Source organism: Benincasa hispida, chromosome 7 (genome assembly GCF_027475165.1).
Source record: "Benincasa hispida cultivar pf3 chromosome 7, pf3_genome.v1.1, whole genome shotgun sequence".
NCBI lineage: Eukaryota > Viridiplantae > Streptophyta > Magnoliopsida > Cucurbitales > Cucurbitaceae > Benincasa > Benincasa hispida.
This window is the reverse complement of record NC_143484.1, coordinates 16,010,851-16,029,093: the sequence shown is the minus strand read 5'-3', so window position 1 is coordinate 16,029,093 and position 18,243 is coordinate 16,010,851. Positions and strand designations below refer to the sequence as shown.

Genomic DNA, 18,243 nt, shown 5'->3' with positions numbered 1-18,243 from the left:
CACGATTTTTGGAAATACGATCAAGTATACTCTTTGCCTTCTCATATGTTTTGTCGAGCAGACCACCAGTAGCTATCGCATTGGTAGCAGTCTGTGAAGAGGGATTCAATCCTTGGTAGAAAATCTCCATTTGCAGGCAATCCGGTAAGCCATTGTGTGGACAGTCTCTTACCAGCCGCTTAAACCTCGCCCAAAAATCGCTGAGTAATTCGTCATCTTCTTGTTCAGAATTTGTAATCAATTTCCTTCGTCTGGCGTTCTCGATAGGTGGAAAATACTTCTTCATAAATTTCTCCACTACTTGTTCCTAAGAAGTGATCTCTCTCGGCTCAAGAGAATACACCTATTTCCTAGCCTAATCACAAAGAGAAAATGGGAACAACGTTAGTCGAACTTCTTCAGCAGAGATGTTCAGGAACACAAAAGTATTGCAGATTTCAATAAAACTTCGAAGGTGGGCGTGCAGGTCCTCGCCATGCCTTCCTCCGAATTGACCTACAGTTTGGATCATCTGCAACATCACCGGTTTCATTTCGAATCTGCTTCCATCGAGGGCAAGCCTCATGATTCCCAGAGAGAAATCATAGAGGTTTGGCGATGCATAGTCCCTAATGGGTCTATTGCAATTGTTTGCTAACAGAATTGGATTCGCCATGACTTTATTATCATTTGGTGCTCCATTTCCAAGCTGCTCCGCCATCTATTTTTTATCGGATTGTGGTTGTTGTTAACGACTTCTTAGTCTTCTTCTAAATGTCCTCTCAATCTTTGGGTCATAATTCCCCATAGATTGAGAGTCTACAAAGAAATCAGAAAAATTAATGTTAGCACTCTATTTTGCCGAAGTCCCTGACAATGGCGCCAAAAACTTAATGCTTGGTTTTATGCAGTGGAAATATGGATGATATGCATTGATGAGATTGCGTTGTGCATGCAAGTTTCCCCAGCAAAATCCAAGTGTAAATTCCTCTGAGTTTCCTGGTAAGTCCAGGGTCGAACACAGGGACTTGTGAAAACAAATTGCGTTGGTAATTTTTATGAAGAACTTTGCGGTAACCAATTAAATAAATAAATCGTTGGATTTTTTGTTTGCATCAATGAAAAGATAAATAAATGCGGCGAAGTTTGAAAACAGTTGACAAATCGGAGATGTGATGAATATGTGGTGAACGGGTTGAAAAGGGTTTCAGCTAAGAATTCCTAGAATGTGTTCATGCTTTGCGATCATGCAACATACATACAATAGTAAACCATATCTCGATGTGAATGCTATGGATTCTAACATTAGAACACATGCAATATATGCGATAAGTCTATAGGACCTACACATAAGCCTCTATTCTTATTTATGCGATGACAGGATAACACACACAAATAAGGCAACCACATAATATCATTCCTATCTCTAGGATGCATGCGATGCAAGTTGACAAACAGAGCTTATCTCTAAGTCCCTATATCTTGTTTATGCAAGTCTAATCTTGCTCTTTCGAGTCCAAATTCTAACCTACTCTCTCAAGTCATTAGGTTCTTTCTTTAGACTCTCTCTCGAGTAACTCTAAAGGGTATTTTGCACAGCATAAAATAAGACAATTGCAAGCAATTAACTTAGGGTCATGTTAGCTTAGTTCTTCTCAACCCATTCGACTAGTTTAGCTACTCATGCATATTAAGAGAGTGAATAGATGTAGAAATAGAACTTCCATTGTATAAATATGAAGATGAAGTACAAAATAACAATGCAATTATAGAATAAAGAGCCTGGCAGCAATCTCTTGCTGCCAGGCATTTACACTGTTTTTCTACTCGTGCTCAAAATGATAATCTCGCTCTCGCGAGAGTCGGGTCGCTCTTTGCTCCTACGCCTCAAGGTTCTCTCTCGAGCTTCCCTGAGCGGTATCTTATGCCACCACTCTTCTCTTGCTCTGCCTTAAAATGAAAAGGATACCTATGGACAGCGGCATGAACTTGTGGAACAAAAGATTGAAAAACGGTGAACCCCTTCTCTGAAGAATGCCCTTGGTATTTATAGAGTATCCACGGTGAATGGCGGCTTCTCTTTCATGGTTGTACAGATGGGACAACTTTAATTCTTTACTGATTCGCCGAATAATTGTCACCAAAAAGCTGAATGTACTTTGTGACCATTATCGACTGTCAACGTAATTTGGATTCGACTGTCATAAGCTTTCTGTCCCATCGCGCTCAATTGGCCTTTCACCCAGATGCACCCACCATATTATGTTGACCAAGTTGCGGTGATCCTTCTCGGGCAAATGTTTGCGAGCACGATATTCATAAAGCCTTGCAGTGAAGTGGCGCTTGACCAATGATTTCCTATGATCACAATTCTTGCATTGCGTCAAAGCATATTCTGCACAAAAATACAAAAATCAACTATTCTAATGTGTTGAACGCATGCGACCGCAATATTATGAAATTGATGCTTAATGGACACAAATTAACATATTTCATCAACGCAATCCAACATTGTTTAAGAACTTAGTATTATGATAACGTGCATTTCTGCCCGTTATCAAGTACCAACGCATTCCACCTACCTTGCGATCAACCTTCTATCGTGGTTATTACTCTATAGCCGCAACATCCATGCGATGAACGTATGCGGTCAACTTTGCGATGGTCTGGGATCAATGAATGTGATCAACTTTGCGATGGTCTGGCTTCAGCGCATGTGATTGATTCCTACGATAGCTACAAAAATAGACATTTTCACACCGCATAACGCATGATATAGGGTTAGCAAGGATTTTTAGTGTTGATCGATGCAAGCTCGTTTTTCAAATAAATTCTTAGTATTATCAACGCATATTTTGCTTGTTAGCCCTCATAATTCTAAATAAAAGACTATATTGTATTTCTACCTGCTATCATATGTCTCCACATACATGCTTAAGTTACAATGACAACCAGGGACCTTAGTTTATTGGTTTATGGTAAAGCAAATAAAACATCCCATGTTTTAGAGACATTAGTGAAGAAAATATCATATATTGTTACAACACAAGCATTTGTTCCATAAAGGTGTTTACAAACTACAGAACCCAACGAGAGTTTAGGGCATCATCCCCAATAGAGACGGGGTGCAAGGTATTATGTAAGCTCTTGAGCCTCCCACCTATGCAGCAGCATTCCGAGCGGCAGTACGTGTGGGTTATCCCTCGAGGATAGAGTTCTTGAAGTCCTTAACGAAAGAACCTGCCCCAGGTCAGAAGAAGAAAGTTGAGCACAAAGCACTGGGGTCTTTATAGAAGGTTCAAAGCACATGCAGCTCACTAGGGCACATCAAATGGCAAGTCACCGCTTCAAGAGGAGTCCGGAGGGATAAACTAGTGTGCAAGTCATGTGGGAAACGTCATTGGGGACACTGTCTGATTGGCACAGGGACTTGCTTCAGATTTAAGCAGGATGGGGATATGGCAGACCAATGCCCTAGTAGTGGTTCTTGGAGTGCAGGGGGTCAGCCCTCGAGTTCGCATCAAGGTAGTTCAAACCGACAGCAGTAGCATGGATGGGTCTATGCCATCAACCGTCGAGAAGCTGAGTGATGACAAGCAGAAACGTAAGTTATTATAGGCCTTTTATTTAGAATTATGAGGGCTGATAAGTAGAATATGCGGCGATTATACTAAGAATTCATGAGAAAACGAGCTTGCGTCGATGGACATTGAAAATCTCGGCTAACCCACTATTATGCATTATTTTGCATCCAAATGCCTATTTTTGTAGCTAACACGAGAATTGATCGCATGTGAGGAATCTCTCCATCGCAGAGGTGATCGCATACGTTCAACGCATGGATGTTGCAGCCATTAACCGCATGCGTCCATCACATAAAGGTTGTGGCTATAGAGTAATAACCATAATAGAGGGATGAACGCAAGGGTGGTGGAATGCGATGATACTTCGGAAACCAAGCATGAACGCATACCTTGGGAGTATCAAAAGGAGGTGTTGACATTTCACCTACCACGCCTTTAGTAGCAGAGATTCAAAGCAGGTCCATCACGCCGTTAGTAGCAGAAATTCAGAGAAGGACCATTAATGCTGTCGGTGATCGAGCTCTATAAATAGAAGCCTTAGAGCACAACTTGAAATCATCCGAGCTTCTGCCTTAAGGTAGATCCTTGTGATCCAGACGAAAGTGTGAGAAGATATTCTTGAGAGTTCTTCATTCCTTCAACCATTTCGAGTGACGACCGAAGCTCTGTCGGAGATAGATCTCGAGAGAGACTACTCCATCACCCATCCATGGTACCATCAGCAGCCTTGACACACATCTGATGGAAGCAAGACATTGTCCATCTGGCCCTCCATATCTCTGCTATCTTTGTATTGTATTACAGTGTGGCTGAAGAGATTAATACATTTTGTGATCAATGCATTTCTCTATTTCCTTCGACTCCATCTTCATTTATCTCTTTTTATCATCCTTTACTTTCATTGCACGACTAAATAAGCCTGCTAGAGTATCGTGTACTTAATCATGCGGCATAGACATATGAAGCATATATGCGTTGCGCGAGTATTATGAAAAAATCCTCTTTGCTTAGTGTGAAGCTATAGCAATGCTTTTCTATAAGCGGTCGAAATGCTTATCTATAAGCAAAACCAGCAGCGACTAACTGCTCAATAGGGTAAGTAGTTGAACGCATTAAGCAAAGTAACCAGTGTTCTTAGAGATAGGAATAATCTTATGTCAACCATGCTTTATGTGATTACCTTGTCTTATGAGCGCATCATTCATCATTTGGGCATACTTGAGAGAATTGTCTAAAAACCAAATCTAAGCTTGAGAGATTCAGATTGGATCGCAAATCTAAGCTATAGATAGGATATAAAAGTATGCAGTCACATCGCATGTGTCCAGAAGTAGGATATGGTGGTATGTGGTCATCTTGTTTATGTGTGGGAGCATGTGAGCAGAAATAGAGACTTAGACTTAAGTCCTCTCGACATTATCGCATATACATCGCATGCGTCTTCGTTAAGTGTGTATAGCATAATCGCATAGCTTACGCTGGCTGGGGTTACCCTTGCAATCAAGCTTAGTGATGCAGTGAAGCCATCCCCGCCATTTTATCTATTTTCCCATGCCTTTTATTACGCGTTAACAGTTTCAGTGCCTCTAACTCTCATAGTCATACTTCCAATACTTAATCTGTTAATTAGGATAGGAGTAGTGCATAGCCCTTCAGCCTCATTATTCTTTTATTCTTCGCCACAAACACATTACATCATAACATTTAGCTGCAAGTCCCTGAGTTCGACTCTCATAGTCATACTTCCACTGCTTAATCTGTTAGTTAGGATAGGAGTAGCGCATAGCCCTTCAGCCTCATTATTCTTTTATTCTTCGCCGCAAACACATTACTTCATAACATTTAGCTACAAGTCCCTGAGTTCGACCTTGGATCACCCCAAGAAACTTGTGATCTCATTATACTTGGCGAGAGAGCAAGAAAACTTGTGGCAGGAATGCATGGTCATCGCATAGATTTTTAGACGCGTATTGCATATCCCTTAGTCCAATGCATGACCAGCAATGCATGGAGAAGGATTGATAAATACTTATTTATTTACTCCATTTTCCACCCACCAAGTTTTTCGCGTCGTTTTCAGGGACTTGGCAGCTAATAGTTTGTTGAGTTTTGTGTTTTCGCAAGCACCCTTTTTACCTTGGGAATATTGTAGCTTGTGCGACCAAGTTGAAAACAATATTTGAAGTGTAGGCGATGCGCTGAAAGGCAGCATTGACCCCAAGATAGAAAGGCAATCAGTCGCATAGGCTGAAGGGAGTTATAAGCACGTAGCGACCAGCATACGCCCAACAATTGCTAGAAGTTCCAATGGTCAGGACGAGCCTGTTGACCTAAGCAGTTGTGATCAATCTCCTGCATGGAAGACTCCTTGCAGTGAGGCCATTCTAGTTTCTCCAGGGATGTCTTCTACTCTATCTTTACCTTGCTTTCCTAGTTTAGTTTATTTATTTAATTATTGTTGTTTTAGATATGCGGCTGCTTTCTTGGATGTGGTGCATTCGCTCCTTGTAGGTGCAACAATAATTCTCCTCGGTGCACAGTTACAATGGAAGAATCCTCTCCATCATTCAACGCATGGCTTTGATCGCATGAATTCTAAAGCATGGTCTCAAATGTTATTCTACTCGAAGGTTCTTTTCTTGTTATCTTGTACGCATTATCCTTTTGAAATTCTCTTTTTCTGCTTGCCTACCTTTGCCTTGATAATTTAGCATCCATGATGGTACTTATAATTCACTAAATTCGCTAACCAAATATCGCAAGGCTCACGTCACTTTTAATAGCTTCTTCAAGGTTTGACAGTCTAAGTTTTGTTATGTGTAAACCTTTGCTCAAAAATTTGTTACCGCATTCTTGACAAGTTTTTCTTTAGCTTTTTCGCGAGAGCGTTGCTGATCTCTAAGTTTAGGGGTGGCAGTGGTCCCGAAAAAATGCATGTATTACATTTTGATGCTATAAAAAAAAAAGAGAGAGAAAGAGATAAAATTTTCAGGAATAAAAACTCCATTGTCAGCGCAAAGGGGAAACTCAAGCTGATAAGAGTTAAGTTGTGAAAGGCACTTACCCATAGTTGGATACTTCTCATGACACCGTGCAGGTAAGCCAAAACAAAAGTAAGTAGCCATGATCAACGCATAAGAGCAACTCCTCTATCTGGCACAAGCCAAATTAAGCCAAGGCAAGAGTTGAGTTCAATATGGCACACAACCGAAGTTGGTTGTCCCCATGACACCCATGGGGGACAAGCCAAAACGAAGAGTGTAACCAGGCTCAATGCCGCATTCTAATAAGAAAAAAATCGCAAAGGTTTGAATTTTTTTAAACAAACGCTTTGTTATAAGCTAAACACAAAGTTACAGGGCATGACTAAAAAGTTTTTTAGCAGAGGCTTGCCGGATTTAAGCTTAGAAAATATCTCTTTGAAGAAGTAGCCAAAGTTGAGAAGAGCATTTTTGCCAATGTTAGAGGTATGAGTAAATCATATTCTAAGAGGTTGGCCATCGCAAAGGAAAGCCTGAAGGTGAATTATGAATTTCCTAAGTATAAAGCGTGCTTGAGGACAAGCATAATTCTAAGTTTGGGGGTGCCCAAAACTTGATGAGTGGAAAATGGAGTAAATAAATATGCGTTTATCGTTTGTTCTCCATGCATCGCTGGTCATGCATTGGACTAGGGGATATGCAATATGCGTCTAAGAATCTATGCTATGACCATGCGTTCCTGCCACAAGTTTTCTTGCTCTCCCGCCAAGTATAACGAGATCACAAGTTTCTCGGGGTGATCAGAGGTCAAACTCAGGGACTTGTAGCTAAATGTTATGAAGTAATGTGTTTGCGGCAAAGAATAAAAGAATAATGAGGCTGAAGGGCTATGTGCTACTCCTACTCCTAACTAACAGATTAAGCAGTGGAAGTATGACTATGAGAGTTAGAGACACTGAAACTGTTAACGCATAATAAAAGGCATGGGAAAATAGATAAAATGGTGGGGATGGCTTCACTGCATCACTAAGCTTGATCGCAAGGGTAACCCAGCCAGCGCAAGCTATTCGATTATGCTATACACATTTGACGAAGACGCATGCAATGTATATGCAATAATGTCGAGAGGACTTATGTCTAAGTCTCTATTCCTACTCACGTGCTCCCACACATAAACAAAATGATCACATATCACTGTATCCTACTTCTGGAAGCATGCGATGTGACCGCATACTTTCATATCCTATCTATAGGGTGCATACGCTGTGTAATAGCAAATAGAACTTATTTCTAAGCCTCTATTCTTGCTTATGCGATCCAATCTGACTCTCTCAAGCCTATATTTTTTTTTAGACTACTCTCTTAAGTATGCCCAAATAATGAATGATGTGCTCATAAGACAAGGTAATCACATAAAGCATGGTTGACATAAGATTATTCCTATCTCTAGGAACACTGCTTACTTTACTTAATGCGTTCAACTATTTACACTCTCGAGTAGTTAGTTGCTACTGGTTTTGCTTATAGACAAGCATTGAAACTGCTCATAGACAAGCGTTGCTATAGCTTCACACTAAGTAAAGAAGATTTTCTCACAATACTCGCGCAATGCACACCTCTCGATGGTTTGCTACATGCTTTATATGTCTATGCTACATGATTAAGTATGCGATACTCTAGTAGTCTTACTTAGTCGTGCAATGAAAGTAAAGGATGATAAGAAGAGATAAATGAAGATGGAGTTGAAGGAAATAGAAAAATGCATTGATCACAAAATGTATTAATCTCTTAAGCCACAATGTAATACAATACAGAGATAGAAGAGATATGGATGGTCAGATGGGCAATGTCTTGATTCCATCAGATGTGTGTCAAGGATGCCAGTGGTGCCATGGATGGGCAATGGAGTAGTCTCTCTCGAGATCTATCTCGGAAGAGCTTCGATCGTCACTCGAAATAGTTGAAGGAATGAAGAACTCTCAAGAATATCTTCTCACGTTTTCGTCAGGATCACAAGGATCTGCCCAAAGGCAGAAGCTCGGATGATTTCAAGTTATGCTCTAAGTCTTCTATTTATAGAGCTCGATCGCCGATAGCATTAATGGTCCTTCTCTGAATTCTACTGCTAACGGCGTGATGGATCTGCTCTGAATCTCTGCTACTAACGGCGTGGTAGGTGATATGTCAATATCAACTTTTGATACTCCCAAGGTATGTGTTCATGCTTAATTTCTGAAGTATCATCACACTCCCAATCCTTGCATTCATCCCTCTATTATGGTTATTACTTTGTAGCCGTAAACTTATGCGATGGACGCATGCGGTTAATGGCCGTAACATCCATGCGTTGAAAGTATGCAATCGCCTCAGCGATGGAGAGATTCCCCACATGCAAACGATTCTTGCATTAGCTAAATAGACATTTGGGCGCAAAATAATGCCTAATAGTGGGTTAGTCGAGATTTTCAATGTTGATTGATGCAAGCTTGTTTTCTCATGAATTCGTAGTATAATCATCGCATATTCTACTTATCAACCCTCATAATTCTAAATAAAAGGACTATAATAATGTACATTTTTTCCCGTCATCACTGAGCATTCTAGAACAATAGTGACAGGTACGCTTCCAATCTTGTGGCACTATGCTTTGGTGTTATTTGACTCTGGCTCATCTCACTCTTTAATTTCATCATTGTTCATAAAACATGCTATGCTAGTTTTAGAGCCCTTGGGTTATGTTTTGTGAGTGTCTACTACGTCAGAAGAAATTATGATAGCAAGCAAAATGATAAAAGCTTGTCAGTTGGAAATAGTGAACTGCACCCTTGATGTGACCCTAATAGTGTTAGATATGCATGACTTTGATGTGATTCTGGGCATGGATTGGTTGGCTGCCAATCATGCCAGCATAGACTGTACTCATAATGAGGTGACTTTAACCCCCCTAGGTGTGAACCCTGAGCCTTAATTTCTTTACTTGTGTATGTTCCCTACTGAGACCAGTGTGGTGAGTAGGTGGATGTGAGAATTAATGTGTAATTGTAGAGAAAAGGGTGAAAAGTTAGAAGAAAAGTTGGAGTTTGAAAGCTTGACTTTTGGGAGAAGGCTTGAAAAATTGGCTAAGTATAACCCATGCATTAGAGGCTAGAAAATTGGCTAAGTGTTGTGCCATGCATTGGCCATGCTTATTTGAGAGGTTATTTAGGTGTTGAAGGAAGCTAAGGTATGGCCAAGAGAAAAGCTATGCGTAGGAAAGCATGCGGTAGTCAATGTCTTGAGAGGCTAGCAAAGCATGTGGTAGCCTCAAATGTGCGTGAGCACGGGTGCTGGGCATTGGAGTTATGCGCACTGGGCGAACGTGTAGCAGTGACCGACGCTACACGATGAGGTAGATGATCATGTAGCAATGAGCGGGCACTGGGCGATCGTGTAGCAAATGAGTAGCGCTATGGATTGAGGTAGGCGATCGTGTAGTAAGGAGAGGCGCTCAGCGATGCGGTAGGCGATCATGCAGCTCTAGACGATTGCGAAGGGTCATGCTAAACGATAGCGCTATTCGTTGGACAATAGCATTAAGCGATGGGGCATTGGCACTACACGATTGACATGAGCACTAGGCGATGATGTTGGGCAATGGCGCTACGCAATGGGCATGAGCGCTAGATGATAGTTGTACTACGGTAGATGATGGGCGTCAGCGTTACAGAATGGGCATCAGTGAGATCTGCACAATGGGCAAGACCTGTGCGGTAGGCTGTGTGCAATGCATTGGGCGAGAGCGAGATCGTCGGGTGACAAGCATCAGCTTGAGGTCACTAAACGATGGGGCGGTGAGCTAAACGATTGGACTTGTATTGATTGGCATTCATCACTGATTAAAAGCACCAGATGTCCTTAGCACCAGATTTAACTCCATGAAAAATGAAGTGTCATGCTATGCTTTAATGAGAAGCGGTGGAAAGCAGTATAAAAAGGGGAGGCCGAACTTCAAATGATCGGTTTGAACATTTCCTTCGTGCATATTTAAAGTTCTTAGTGTCATTGGAAAGCTCTAGGAGTCTACTTTCAGAGATGACACTGCTGGAAGAAGTCCTTGTTGGATTAAGGCTTGAGAAAGAGAAAATGGACTAGAGGTTCTGTTCTAGGTTGAATCCGAGCCATCATTAAAGAATTGAGACTCTAGGACAGATGACAAGGATTCGGAAGCTGAAATTTTGAGGTAAACTTTCTAAGACAATTCATAACATGTTTGTAGAAGGAAATTTCTTGAGATGAGCTCTAGAATTCGAGTTATTAATTTCGTTAGATGAATCTGGAATTTCATGAACAAGCAGACAGCTGCTTGAGTTGAATAAGCTGACAGCTCGAAGGAAACACTTGGACAGACCAAAGGCTAAGCTTTTCCATGCATTAGACCTACTGTGTAGGCCGAGGAGAGCTTGCAGTGGAGTTTTGGATGCATAAGCAGCCTTGAGGACGACCATATGTAGCTCTAAGAACACTTAGAGAGAAAGGTGTGGTTGCATAAGTGTTTTTGCATTTGTAAAGAGCGGTTAAAAGCTTTGCATCAGCCAAATCTCAAAGAAATTCCTAAGTATTAAGGTATACAGCAAGCTGTGTTGAGTGAAAGTCTTCAAAACGAAAGGCTAAACACAAAGCTTACTTAAGGGTTAGTTTCAAAAGGGAGACTTATGCTAGTAGCTAATATATGCTTTTGTGTCCACAGGATTGACACCAGTGATAGAAGCATTTCGACCCTTGAGAAATAGTTCTAAAAGTTGTGAGTGACTAAATATTTAAAATGCTTTAAAGAAACCATGTTTTAAAGAAATATTATTCGCATGCTAGCTAGTTTTACAAAGTAATTTCCAAGCAAACCATGAGTTATGTTTTATACGCATGCTACTATTGAAAGTTTATTGAAAAACTATTTATGTGTGTTAATTACACCAAGCATGTGTTAGTATCTTTAAAGACATATTTTCTATGTGTTATGCTTTACATGTTTTATAGAGAAAGTCTTTGTATGACTACATTCACTTGAAACTCGATATCGAGGGACATTTGAGAAGGCATCTGAGCAGCTCGATACTGAGGGACATTTGAGAAGGTATCTGAGCAAAAGTACCTAAGGTATGACGGTACTTAGTGATGGGTACTTGCACGTAGGTGGTTAAACTCTACGATTGAGCAAAAGTGTTCTCTCTTGGCTAGTAGTTGACGTTGGGATTTAATCACAATAGTGTTATTGATAACTTGTAGAAATACAAGTTATTACAGCTCAAATTATTAAAACAATGGGAGAAAGTGATGGTAAATTAGACAATATTATGTTTGAATGCACCAAACTAAAAGAAATTGCAATCGCTAATGCTCGTTGCATAAAAGCAGTTAATTTGCCTATTTATGTGCAGGTACAATGCGATGGTGTATATAAAATTGCGATCCAAGGATACAATGTGATGGCGCGCTTAAGTTTGCGATCGCAAGAAATACCTTAAAAGCGATCGCATAAAGACCTTACATAAAGGCGACAACATAATAGATATTGATGGGACGTAAAGCTAATGACGGTCAATTTCGAAATATAGTTGGCAGCAGTTAAAGACCATACCATTGCAAGTACATTGAACTTTCGGTGATTTTCAGATGGTGCAACCGAGTATGGAAATTAATGCTACCTATCTTTGCAATCATTAGTAAGAAGAGCTGCTTCACCTTGAAATCTATAAATACTCAATGCTACCAAACAAAGAGGGAAAGAAAGCAAGGAGGCGAGGCGAAGCCAAAAGAAAGGAATCCTTGGAAAGAACTCGATTTTTGGAGAGATCGAGAGACTGCTGATAAACAATACGAAGGAGAGACATCTAACCCTTGCGAGAGCAAGAGTCCGCAAATCAAAACAAAGTTGAAGTGATAAAGAGTAGTGTGAAAGGCCACAGAAAGGAAGACATTGCTTACGTGGCTTGATATTTCTCATTCCATTTGTTGTTTTGTACTCAACACTTTATTTGCACAAATGGAAACTTCATTTCGATTTATGTTCAGTCTCTCAACACCATGCATGAGTAACTAAATTTGTGAATGGGTTGAGAAGTACGTAGCTAGCATGACTTAAGCTATGCACTTTATGCAATCATCTTGTCTTATGTATGCATCATTCATCATTTGGAATACTTGAGAGAGTAGTCTAGAGATAGAATCTAGGCTCGAGAGAGTTGGATTAGATCGCATAAACAAGAGTAGAGACTTAGAAATAAGTTCTATCTACTACATTCCATGCACATCGCGTGCGTCTTAGAAATAGGAAATGTGGAATTATGCATTGAGAAATGTAGTACTTAATATTTGTGTATAGCATGATCGCATGACTTGTACTACAATAAATGCATGCACAAAATTTAAAATGACGTTCAGTTATTTGAAATAAATGCTAATTAAACAAGAGAAGTTCAAAAGACATTTATTAAATGTAATTGTTAAAACAAATAATAGGGTACCAAAAATTCTTAAAGAGTAACAAAAGTATATCAAAGAAACAATCCTTAGTAATAAATTTTAAACAGTAAAACTAAATATTAAGAGGAAAATAAGGACTCAAATTTCAAGGTGCGGAAGCGAAAAAGTCTAGTCCCAGTGACACGATCACGAATTCCACTGTGCCATCGCCAGTGCATCTTTACCTTTTCCTGAAACATCAACATAAGAAAGGATGAGTATGAAATACTCAGTAAGTAACCCCACCATTGGGGTCAGGCTAGGCATCTATGTCCTCTAGATACCCACCTATGGCACATAAACACATGAAACAGACAAGAGACTGAGTCCTATCCTATAGTAGTTAAGTATGCCCACAAAACTTGTGAATCTCGAAGGAAACAAAAAACTGGTGAATCCTGGAGGAAACACAAACTAGTGAATCCCGAGGGAAACACGAAACTGGTGAATCCCGAGGGAAACACGAAACTGGTGAATCCCGAAGGGAACACAAAACTGGTGAATCCCGAAGGGAACACAAAACTGGTGAATCCCGAAGGAAACACAAAACTGGTGAATCTCGAAGGAAACACAAAACTGGTGAATCTCGAAGGAAACACAAACTAATGAATCCCGAAGGAAACACAAAAGTAGTGAGCTTCTAACTAATCAATGAGGATATTCACACAGTCTCAACGTTCAAAGAATCAATGCCGTACAATTCTAAAACATACATGAAATCCTTAGTACCATGGCTCCATCACATACACATAATCCTCAACAACATATTATACAACATTCATGTAAACCTTACATCATCATTTTACAACATACAAGTATGCCTCAACACCAGCAGATCAGACGTCGATGTATGAAAACACATACCATCACATACTAACGATCAAGTGCTTAAGTGTGTATTTAAACAATTTAGAACTCGTGCCAAAACGTACTTTGATTCAGGTCATACTATCAATCAACATGATAACAATTTACCATAACATACACTCACCATGCTAGCATACAACTAAAGCCTGGCCCGTGGGCAGTTCTAGTGGTAAGATTACTTACCTAGAAGTCAAAATTATGTCTAAGCGACAAGCAAATTAATCTTCCTCCTAGCTTAGATGGATCTTGAATTAGGCCTAAACATAATCCAAATTGTAATTAATAAAAGAGCTTAGTTCCAATAACCAAATTAACTAAATAATTCCCAATAATCTTACCCAAAAGCTTGTCGAAACCACAACCAAATCCTCTTGATAGCACACTTTTAACTTCAAAGCTTCTCCAAAACTTGATTTTTATAGCCCAAACAAATATGTGTCAATAGATTGAAGCAAAACACCATTAGCCAATAAATCCAATTAAAAAAATGGCACAATCTTACCCTAAATCTACAAGTTCCGATGGCCGTTACTGTTGGCTGCACAAACGACGAGAAAAGACCAATTCGAAGCACCCTTGCGTGACTGACAACGAGCGACCTGGCCATCGGGGTTCGACGATCAGAGACGCGACTGATCTTGTGAATCGAGTGGCGACGACTGTTTTGTGGCCCAGACGACTGAAAGGAGTCGAGTCGACTTAGAAGTCACGCTCTTGAACAGATGCTCGCGGTCGGAGGAGGGGAGGCACGACGTTCGTGGGTTTGGATGGAGGAAGCATGCGGTTGGGAGGAAAGAAGAAAGAAAAATTGGGGATGGTGGTGTTGCCGTGCGGTGCGATGAAGAAGAAGGAGAAGGGTTGGTGGGGGTTTAAAAAAATAATAATAATAAATGTAATAACTAAAAAGGAAGGTATAGTTATAATAAATTCTTTCCGTTTCGAAAGGAAAATTAATTTCTGCCATCACTTTCACATTGAAATTCAAATTTGAATAATTTTCCACCAAACTTAAATTCCCGCATTTATATTTGAGATCCAAAATTCCAAAAATTCCCTCCGACTGAGCAATTATTGAATTACCAATTAATAACGTTATTGAAATTACATTATTATTTGCGGTGTGTTACAGTTCGACCCTGGACTTACCAGGACTCTAAGAAGGCTTATACTTGGTCTTTGTTAGGAAAACTTGTATGATCATCGCATCCACATATCATCACATGATAAACTAACGCATCAAGTTTTTGGCACCGTTGACAGGGATTACGGTATAGATTGCGCTAACATCAAACTTCTTTGATCTTTGTAGCTTTCGACCTTTATTGCATTGTCATTCCAAAGGAAGAAGCAAGTGTCGCATGAGCGAAGGACATACTCCTGAGCTCAAATACGACCCAGAGATCGAAAGAACCTTTCGCAAAAGATGGAAAAACAGATGTAAACGATAAGGAAGAGTTCACAGAATGGCTGAACAACCTAAGGAACGAGTAGCAAATGAAAACAGCATAATGGCAAATCGTATCCTACTGGAAAATGATTGCAATAGACCCATCCGAGACTTTGCGTCACCAAACTTGTATGATTTCTCCCCATGAATCATGAGACCAACAATGGATGGATTAAGGTTCGAGATAAATCCAGTAATGTTACAAATGATACGAACAGCAGAACAATTCATGGGATGGCGTGGTGAAGATTCATACACCCATCTATGAAGCTTCATTTAAATTTGCAATACTTTTGTGTTCCCTAATCTTTCCCTAGATGAGGTTCGACTCACGTTATTTCCATTTTCAATATGCGATAAAGTAAGAAAATGGGCTTACTCTCTCGAACCAATAGAGAGAACTTCATGGGAGCAAGTTGTAGAAAAGTTTACGAAGAATTATTTCCCTCCCATAGAGAATGTCGGAAAGAGGAAATTGATCACAAATTTTGAACAAGAAGAAGATGAATCACTCAGTGACGCATGGGCGAGATTCAAGAGACTAGTACGTGACTGCCCACACAATGGATTGTCGGATTGCCTCCAAATGGAGATTTTCTATCATGGACTCAATTCTACATCATAGACAGCTGCCAATACGGCAGCAGCAGGATGTCTGATGTACAAAACGTATGATGAAGCAAAAAACACTCTTGATCGCATCTAAAAAAACCACGAAGATTGGCAAGAAAGCGATCAAAAAGTAAAACCTAGAGAAAGTAATACAAGTAATGGTGCCATCGCACCATTGCAAAATCAGATGAATGCGATGATAGATTTGCTACAAGTCATTGCAATAAACAATTCAGGAACTCGAAATGGGCAAGCCAATGAGATAGAGCAAATAAGCACCAACTGTGTTGCATGTGAAGAATCGCTTTCTATTGAGGAGTGTCCACGAAATCCTCAATCAATCTACTTTGTCAAAAATAATCCTTTTTCAAACACTTATAACCAGGGGTGGCGAAATCACCCTAATTTTTCTTGGAAAAACAACCAACAACAAGGCAGTCAACCTATGGCTCAGAGAGAGGGACCACCAGAATTTTTCCAAAGAACTAACAGACAACAGCAACAGCAAGCTAGCAGCTCTCAAATACCACCATCATCATCCCTGGATAACTTGTTAAAGCAATACATCAAAAAGAATGAAACAGTCCTTCAAAACCAGGCTACATCTATTCGCAATTTGAAAATTCAAATATGACAAATTGCGGGAGAGCTAAAAAACAGACCCCAAGGGACATTGCCCAGCTCAACTGAGCTTCCACACAATCCAGGGAATACAAGGAAAGAACACTACCAAGCAGTCACCCTAAGAAGTGGAAAGGCGACGGTAGAATTCAGGAAGGAGCTTAGCAAGACCGATTCAAAGGAGCAACCTGTGATTGAATCAAAGAAACTATTGTCGCAAACTGAGTCACGAGAGTCCGAGACTATAGAACCTGAAGATGTGATCACCTCTAAGCCTCCAGACCATGGAACAATGATAGTACAGCTACCTCCATTTCCTCAAAGACTGAAAAAGAAACAAAATGATGAAGGTCAATATCATCGCTTCCTGGAAATATTGAAACAACTACACATCAATATCCATTTTATAGAAGCGATAGAGTAGATGCCGGTGTATGCCAAGTTTTTTAAGGACATTGTTTCGAAGAAGAGAAGCACGGGAAAATTCGCCACGGTGGCATTAACACAAGAATCAAATACTATAATCCCACCAAAGATGCACAACCCAGGCAGTTTCACAATACCTTGCTCAATAGGAGGGATCTACATTGGTCAAGCATTATGCGATCTTGGGGCAAGCATAAACGTAATGCCCTATTCAATCTTCAAACAATTGAATGTAGGACAGCTAACACCCACAACGGTGACTCTCCAACTTGCAGATAGGTCCCCTGGTACACTCTGAAGGAAAATTAAAGGATGTCTTAATCAGAATAGACAAATTCATTCTACCTGCAGACTTCATTATCCTAGTTTATAAGGCGGATAAAGATGTTCCAATCATATTGGGATGACCATTCTTGTCTACTGGTCGTGCTTAAATAGACGTGCACAAAGGAGAAATCACAATGAGCATCAATGGAAAGAAGCTCAGGTTGAATATTAACAAGGCAATGAAGTTTCCAGAAGAGGAAGGCTTATTAGATTCTGACGATGAACACACTTGCGTTGAAGATTGAGAGTCCAAGGAAGAAAATGAAGAAAGAGAGGATGCGACAGCATCTTAGAAACTTGCCATGCAATAATAGAGACAGTGAACAATGAAGAAATGTTGATTTTGGATGAAGAAAGAAAAAAACAGAAACCCTCCCTAGAGCAACCACTTACACTGGAGCTAAAAACTCTACCAACCCACTTGAAGTATGTTTTCCTTGGCCATAATGAAACATTGTCAGTCATCATATCCTTTGCGTTACCTGAAGAAAAAGAAGTTGTGTTGCTCAGTATTCTAATGAAATATATTAGAGCAATCGAATGGATGCTCGCAGACAACAAAGGTGTTAGCTCGACATATAGCATGCATCAAATTCGGCTTGAAGAAAACCAAAAAGGCTCGATAGAACCTCAATGCAGACTGAACCCTACAATGAAAGAGGTTGTCAAAAAATAAATCATTAAATGGTTAGATGTCGACATTATATACCCTATCGCCAATAGCACGTGGGTTAGCCTCGTGCAATGTATTCCCAAGAAGGGTGGGATGATAGTAGTCCCTAACGCAAACAATGAGTTGATCCCCATGAAGACTATCACAGGTTGGTAGATTTGAATGGACTACAGGAAACTAAATGTGGCGACAAAGAAAGATCATTCCCCTTACCATTCATTGATCAAA

At 40.1% G+C, this 18,243-nt stretch overlaps 1 non-coding gene across 1 annotated transcript; it reads right to left on the bottom strand.

Moving 5' to 3' along the window:
- Positions 1 to 15,819: 15,819 nt before the first annotated feature.
- Positions 15,820 to 15,926, bottom strand: LOC120082311 (small nucleolar RNA R71). The gene has a single exon (XR_005483141.1). It is a non-coding gene; the product is annotated as a small nucleolar RNA R71 (small nucleolar RNA).
- Between the last annotated feature and the right edge of the window lie 2,317 nt (positions 15,927 to 18,243).